Here is a 7,859-nt window from a genome sequence, read left to right on the forward strand (position 1 = left end):
CCTGTACTGTGGGAAAACTGTGGGTACAACACTGGACTCTTTTGGGGGTGTGTTTCCTCCTGGATGAAGGTGTATGGTCTGGACAGAGAGTGTGCGACAGAGGAGAGAAGGAAAGAAGTATAAAATCCATCACATCTCTTTTTCCAGATGCTGCTCCATGGTTTTTAGTGCTGTATCACTGTATCAGTCTGGCTGTGGCCCCGCCCTCTGATATCAGCCCAGGCTGAGGGGCCTACAGGAAGCATCCCGATTGATTCAGAAATCACTATACTTTCCTTTCACAGTCCGATTTCTCCACTGGTGGGCATGGGAAACTGATGCTCTGCACTTTATATTAGATCCAAAACTCTGGAGTTGCTCTGGGAAAGTGCCTTCTCTGGTTTTTCTGTGTCATCATTGAGGAACCTCTCCTACCTGTCTCTGCTTCTCCCACCCCCAAACCCTACAATGCTCTTTTTGATGATGAATATGACCCCATTCATTTAATTTTTCATTCTTGGCATAGTAATCCATTCAATTGTCTGATTTTAAATGGCCAATACCAATTTACCTTTCAGGTCACTAATGTCTAGGAAATAGATCTTTGTGTGTTTCATTTCATTTTTGATGTCTTCCAATTTTACCTGCTTCATACTTCATCCATTCCATGTTCTGGTTATTAGTGAATGTTTGCAGCTATTTCTTCTCATTTTGAGTTGTGCCCCATCCAGTAAATATAGGTTCTGAAAGCTTTGTTCTATTCATGTCATTAAGGTCAACTATACTTTGAGGAGACAGCTCATATTTTGAGTACATTATAACCTTCAGGATTCATCTTTTGGCACTTTATCAGACAATCTTCTACTGCTATTTAGAAGGTTTTCAGTGGATAAGCATTCATAAGTGGTCTTCCCCTCCTGCTTCCTTGTCTGTCTTAGTCTGGAAGCTTCACTGAAATCTGTTTATCATGGGTGACCCTGCTAGTATTTAAATATAGGTGGCATAGCTTCCAGCATCACAGCAACACACAAGCCACCACAGTATGATACATTGAGAGAGGAGTGGTGGCTAACATTAATAGCAAAGCTTAAAAATAAATAAATAAATAAAATAACCCAAACCAGAAAACAACAAATTCTGGTGAGGGAGTGGAGAGACTAGAAGCCATATACACTGCTGGTGGTGTATGGTATGACATTTTTGTAAAAAGTTGAAAATAGAAATACCATATGATCCAGCAACTTCACTATAAGGTATATATCCTAGATGTAAAAGAGTTGTAACACAAATAGATATATGCAAAGCAGTTTGAACTGCATGGTCAGTGGTTCAAGCTCACCAGATGCTCCTCGAAAACCCTATACAGGGTCACTATGGGTCGGAAATGACTTGATGGCACTTAACAACAACAACATGTTCATTGCAGCACTATTTATCATAGCAAAAAATGGAAACAACTTAAAGCACATCAATGGAAGAATAGATACACAAAGAATCATACAAACACACAATGGAATACTATTTAATGTAAAGAGCAACCTACTACAATTGGATAAACTTGACCTATGCTTGTGGATGCAGTATGACAAAAGAGCAAACAAATCTTTACAGTTAAGATCATTTCTACCCCCCTGGTACACAGGGCCAACAAAGATGGGAAACCTAGAGACTGGCTACCCAAAATGGGGTGGGTGGGAAGGGGGTGCTACAAAGGCAAGAAGTGACTGGCTTACAAACTTTCAGTAGGGAGCCTAGTTCCACAAGGTACCGGGAAAGGTAGAATCTCCACTGAGTTGTTTCCAACCCGTCTGGTTGGGGTTGATAAAAAGTGTGGGGGATAGGACTCCTGTGGGAATGATTGCTATCAGGTCTGACAGTGAGTGTTGGAAAGGTAAACGTAATGTTTTGTAACAAAAAGAGGCGACTAGCTGCTTTTGCAGTCCAGGAGTGAAGATCCCTGGAACCATCAAGGGAGGGAGAAAGCGAAGTGCAGGACCCTGTCCAGGGAGGCAGTGACGCCAGGGATTGAGGCAGAGATGATGATGTGGAGAGAAGGAGCAGCTGGGGACTCTGGACTCAGAGAGGGAGAGGGGCTGTGTGCTGGCGGCTGGTGGGGGTGGGGTGGGCAGGCATGCCATGTGTACCCTTTGGATGTTTGATGATGCATTCAGGGGATTGTAATCATTACAATGAAAGGAAATATGACAGGATGAATGTAAGGATAATAGATAATGTTCTCTTACATAAACTAACACATAATTCACAATAATAACTTTTTTTTAAAAAAAAGAAGAATGATGAATCTATTGAACACCTGTACCTGGAGGAGTGAAATAAGTCAATCACAAATATTGTGTGAAACCACTATTATAAAAAGTCCTGAAAAGATTTTTATACAAAAAGAAACATTCTTTGTTTGTTACTATGGATGGGAGGGAAAGGGAAGGTAAATAATTAACTAAGATACATGTTGACTTGGGTAAAGGGGAGGGCAGTACATAATAAGAGAGAAGTGAAGAAAAAAAAAGATTAATGCAAAGGAAGACACTGGGAGTAAAAGCAACAGAAAAATACTACTATATACAAATCTTGCAATAACAATAATCGATGAGTAGATATATAGACAGACATGCAAGCTTAACAAGTGCAAAAGGACAATAGGATTTTACCCACAAATATACATGAGTTTGACAGAAAATATTTCTACACATATATTTACCTATGCTGCAAATATGTCTATGAGTATAGTATACTGGGGGTCAAAGTTATGAAAACGTCCTTACCATATCCAAGTACCTTGAGGGAATGAGTCACTGGGCCTGGGAGCTCATGACCATAGTCTTGGGAGACACCAAAGTCAATTGGCATAAGAGTCCACAAAGACAATGTTCTGCATTCTACTTTGGTGAGTAGCAACTCGGGTCTTAAAAGCTTATTGGTCTCTGCCCATCCAGAGCAAAGAAAAACAAAACAAAACAAAACAAAAAAACAAAGACACATGGAAACAATTAGTCCAATGGGCTAATGGACCATATGAACCTCAGCTTCAATGACCCTGAGAACAGAAGTAGATGGTGTCCTGCTACCACTATTGATCGCTCTGAATGAGATCTCATTAGAAGGTCCTGGGTAGAATGAGAGGAAAAGGTGAAAAAAAAACCCTCAAAACTATAAAACAGACCAGATTTACTGGTCAGGTAGAGACTGGTGGAACCCCTGAGACTACAACCCTTAGAATCCCTGAGGTCAGGAAATGAACTCACCCCTATGGCTCAATTTTCCGCCAAACAATAGACAGGTCTGTAAGAAGAACAATAACACTATGGAGGCATATACTACTTAGAATCATCAACCATTTGAGATGAAAAGAGCAACGTTTACCCAAGGATCAAGTTCAGAAGGGTTAGAAATGAGAAGGAATGGAAACAAGAAACAAAGGAAGGAAGTGAGATAAGTGATGCTGCATTGTGGGGATTGCAATCAAGAACATGAAACAAAACGTGTATGAATGTTGAATGGAAAACTGATTTGCTCTGTAAATCTTCATGAGGTTCATGATAATAAGTTATATTTTTAAAACTTTTAAAAATAAAAAGAATTATATCTCATTTAGCCTCTAAGATCTACACCCATTTCTCCAAACATATCTTCCCAACTTTAGCTTCTGTTCCAACTTTATTCTTTGTAAAGTGCTCTTTTCCTTCCCAACTACTAATAATAGTCTTTCAAAGTCTTGCAATTCCAAACCCGAGCTCAAATGCTATCTTTCCCAAGAAGTCTCTCAGTCTCCCCTGTATTTGTATTTTAGGGCAGTCAACTTCTTTATTTTATGTGTCTCACTCAATATATGTTAAGTTCCTAGAATCAATGACAGTGTTCTTTAAAAAAATAAAGTCTGTATTTTGATTAGCAATGAACGGTGCTTTTCTCATGGTATTCTGTGAAATTTTATTTCTTTCACTTTCTGTGAAAGTTTATTTCTTTCAATGTAGAAGAATGTGGGGTTTGTAATCAAACTGAATCTGCATGGAGTCTTAATGACATCACTTACCTTCTTTGTGATCTTGGAAGTTTCTAAAATCTATGAGTTGTTTTCTCATCAGTAAATGGGTCTAATAATACTTATATAAGGAACAGATTTGTTGGAAAATCAAAACAGATATTGTGGGTAGAGCTCCTAGCACAGTCCCTGACATAATAAACACCATCTCCCTCACTCTCTCACATCCTTTGAGTTCAATCTCTTCACTTTAAAGCCCAAACTGAATGTTTCTGCACAGTTATCCCAGCGTACTCTTGCAGGTTCACATCCCCCTTTTGTTTCCTTATCCCATGCTTTGGGACAATGGGGAGGGGAGGTTACCTCATTCCAAAAGGAACTGTCCAGATTTGCTTTCTGATTTCAAGGGTGGCTGCTTCTCTTCCCCTCCTGACAAAGTCATTTTCTACCTTTGTGCACGCAATCCTTTGTACCACACAGAAAAGTCAGATTGTTTAATCATGGGAGACCTGAGTTGAGCCTGAAAGTCTTTTCATATGCTTAGCACGATGCCTCCCTCAGAGAGATTGAGACATGAAGTCCAAAACAGCCAGGTCCCCAGCTGTAGAACCAAAAGCAGACCATGAAGCCCCCCCCCCCCTTCCCCATCTAGCGCAGAGCTGCTCTTGGCAGATACCTCCTTACTTGGGAATAGCTTATTCATAATCACTAATAAAGCCAATTAAAAAATCCTCCACAAAGTGCTTAGGTGCAATAATGATTGCTTGGGTGACGATTTAAAATATTCAACCATCGGAACTCACCCGGAAATGGGGACAGACACAAAAGGTCTTTAAATATAAATAAATAAGGAATGAGCATGCTGAGGTCATTGTACTCCCTGAAGAAAATTACTTTCAAATTACAACTACATAAAAGAAATAATTGAAAAGATTAATCAACACTAAAATAATTGGTCTATTTTACAAGTAATTTGGAACAATATTCAGTCATTGACATCAATGTCTAGTAGTAAAATAGTAATGAATTTCATTCTCTGACTAATGTATTTATTTTATTAATGGTACTAAATGGTGTTGTTACTGCTTATAAATATTTTATAACTTTTAATTCATTAAACTGTTCAAGGAATTTTCAAAAGTATGTATTAGTTTTAAATCACCCTTAGTATTCAATATGCAATTGCCACTCTACAGGGGTAATTAAAAAAATTATTGGTTTGGGTAATGGGAGTCTCTTTGAAGATGGAGGATTAAGTCCTAGTTATTAATGAGACTGATGCATCAGTTGGTAATGAACAAGGGGCTTGGGGAAGTTGTATATCCTCTCTAGGTCTCTAATGCCCCTCCATAACTACTCCTTAAGCTCTATGGTTGTGAGGCAAATAGAGTGGACCCAGACAAATTAATTCCAAGATGATAAAAAGAAATGTCAATTTAGACATCAGTTTCAATCCACCATCTCTGCCATACCATCATGACTCTCTGACAGACCAGCGTAGCTAACACCAGAATCCATAATTCCGTTCTCTCCTCTCTTTTTTTCATTCTGTGATAGAAATCTTAATGAGTAAAATGGGCAAGATGAAGCAACAGAAAGAAAAGCAAGTAACACAACAGCATGAACAGGGGAAAGAGGCAAGGATGTGGGGTAAGAAAGCCATGGATTTAAACCCTAACTGATCTATTGTGGTTTCCAGTATATCTTTCTGTACAAGACATTTCATACATGAAAGGAAGCTAGCAATATCTATCCCACTTTGGGTGTCAAGATCAAACAAGATAGTTATGCACCCCATCAGACACAATACTTTGGACCTAGTAGAAAATCAGTATTAGTTCCTACCTTCCCATTAGTCAAAGAAGTCATCATGGTATTGTAGACTCATTAACCCATGGTACAAACAGTCACCTTGGTAATTCTTCATTAACCTGTGGTACAAACATTTCGTCTGGATCACCAAGAATAATGGATCCAACTAGTCAACTCAAGGGATAGATGACGTGTAAAAGGCACCCCTGGAGTCTGGGGCTCCGCTCTCAGTGACTTGGTCACTGATGTGAAACCCAGATCTGAGACCAAGTTCCCTTTACCACCTCTGAGTCTTGTATACACACAGGCTAGTTCTGGGCAAATTGGAAGAGGTTGGCATTCAATTGAAGGGTTGTGTTTTGCTCACTTGGATGCTTGTACCTGCAGGATATATAGTGGTGTTCTGGAAGTGAGCAAACGCAGAGAATCAACATGGTATATCTTCTTAGAGTTTCAGTTTTACCAAAGATTGGAGTGATGTTGGTGGCACTGGTGTGCAGTGGAGTTGGTTCCTAGTCTCATCTTTCTCCTGCAGAATGACTGGTAGATTTGATTTGCTGACATTGCAGTTAGCAGCCCAACTTGTAACCCACTATGCTACCAAGGTTCCTTAAAAGACTGGAGTAGAAAGGGTGTTTTTATATTAAAACTAGTGCAGTTCTATGAGTATATTGGGCTAAAATGCAAACTTCATGCAAATGTTAAGATAAACTAGGGGATTTAGAAGACCTAAGTAGTTTGGGTGACTCCACCCTTCCCTGTCATTTGGGACACATTAGAGGGGAAGATAGTGAAGCACCTCTGATTCATGGTGATACCATGTGTGTTAGAACAGAACTATATTCCATAGGGTTTCCAAAGGCTCATTTTTCAGAAGAAGGTCACCAGGACTTTCTTGTGAGGTGACTCTTGGTGGACTCAAACTTCCAACTTTTTGGCTAGCAGTCAAGAGCATTAAACCATCCAAGGACTCCAGGTCAATACAGAGAGGACTTTTAAGCATAATGTTTTTAGAAATGTTAGAGTCTTTCTCTACCTGATTTTGGAGGTTAGGACTTTGCTGCTTGTCTCTGGTTGTCATCTCAGAATACTGCCCTCCAATGGCTTATACTTAGAGGATTCCCTCTGTCTGTACCTCTAGAACTAGTGATCACAGGTCTTGTTACATTAATCTACCCTGACCATATCTATATGTCCCCTGAAGTGGTGTTTCTCCAGCACCCCTCTGATGAGCAACAAATGGCAGAGAAGGTGAAGTCACATAAATAATAATAATATGTTATTGTTGTTAGGTGTCATTGAGTTGGTACCAACTCATAGCAACCCTATGAATAACAGAACAAAACACTGCCTGGTCCTGTACCAATCTCACAATCATTGCTACATTTGAACTCATTGCTGTAGCCACTATACCAATCCATCTTGTTGGGGGGGTGGTCTTCCTCTTTTTCTCCAACCCTCAACTTTACCAAACATAATCTTAAAATTGGCAAGAAGTTTGAATTTGAGTCCAATTGATAGCCATGCTAGCTTTAATATTATCAGAAATTCAAGCTGGATTCAGAAGAGAATGTGGAATGAATGACAACATTGCTAACATCAGATGTATCTTGGTTGATAGCAGCAAATACCAGAAAACAAATACTTGTGTTTTAGTGACTATGCTAAGGCATTTAACTGTGTTGAATCATAACAGACTACAGATAACATTGCAAAGAGTGGGAATTCCAGAATATTTATTTATTCTCATGCAGGACCTATATATAGACCAGGAGGCATTTGTTCATACAAAACAAAGGAACACTCTGTGGTTTAAAATCAGGAAAGTTGAGTCTTAGGGTTGTATCCTTTCACTATATTTATTCAATCCATATGTTCAGCAAATAATCTGAGAAGTTAGACTAGATGAAGAACATGGCATCAGTACTGGAAGAATACTCTTTAAAAATCTGTTCAGTTGACACAGTCTTGCTTTTGAAGTTGGAGACTTGAAGCATTTACTGATGGAGAACCAAGAATACAGTCTTTAATATGGATTACATACAGAAAACAAAAATCTTTAAAACTG

At 39.1% G+C, this 7,859-nt stretch overlaps 1 protein-coding gene across 1 annotated transcript in view; it reads left to right on the top strand.

The window, feature by feature from the left end:
- The window catches only part of ALK (anaplastic lymphoma receptor tyrosine kinase), a 1,400,642-nt gene that overhangs the window by 1,032,653 nt on the left and 360,130 nt on the right, over window positions 1-7,859 (top strand). The gene's annotated exons all lie outside the window — the stretch shown is intronic.

This window comes from Chrysochloris asiatica, unplaced genomic scaffold (assembly GCF_000296735.1).
Source record: "Chrysochloris asiatica unplaced genomic scaffold, ChrAsi1.0 scaffold00016, whole genome shotgun sequence".
Classification (NCBI taxonomy): domain Eukaryota; kingdom Metazoa; phylum Chordata; class Mammalia; order Afrosoricida; family Chrysochloridae; genus Chrysochloris; species Chrysochloris asiatica.